Below are 513 nucleotides of genomic sequence, written 5' to 3'. Positions count from 1 at the left end.
GACACAAGGGGGGTGGTGGAGATAGGATGGTTGTGGCAGCTGAGGTAAGGATGGGGTGGCTGTGGTGGCAGTGGGACACAGGGACTGTAGTGGAGACAGGCTGGCCATAGCATGTGCGGGACACCAGGGTTTTGGTGAACACAGGGTTGCTGTGGTGGCACGGATATGGGGGCTCTGGTGACCTGGGTGGAGACAGAGCCTGGCATGGTGGCAGTGGTGGATGAGTTTGTGATGGTGATAAGGCCCAGCTGGGGTAGCAGGAGTCATGGTCACCATGGTGGCAGAGGATGCAGTGGTGGGTGTCAGGACCTTGCCACTGTGGTGGGGACCACGAGGGCTTGGCCATGATGGCAGGGGGACAGCTCAGGGGGCTGCAGGCCCTCCAGGGACACGACGGCCCCAGCACCCACGGTGTTCCTGGTGGCACAGGGAGGGACAATAGCGCTTGCACAAGTTCCGTCTCCATGGAAAGCACGGCCAAAACAACAAACAAAACCTTGGCCTGAAGCCGCC

This window comes from Chaetura pelagica, unplaced genomic scaffold (assembly GCF_000747805.2).
Source record: "Chaetura pelagica isolate M959 unplaced genomic scaffold, ChaPel_1.0 scaffold1105, whole genome shotgun sequence".
NCBI lineage: Eukaryota > Metazoa > Chordata > Aves > Apodiformes > Apodidae > Chaetura > Chaetura pelagica.
This window is presented reverse-complemented; position numbering follows the sequence as displayed.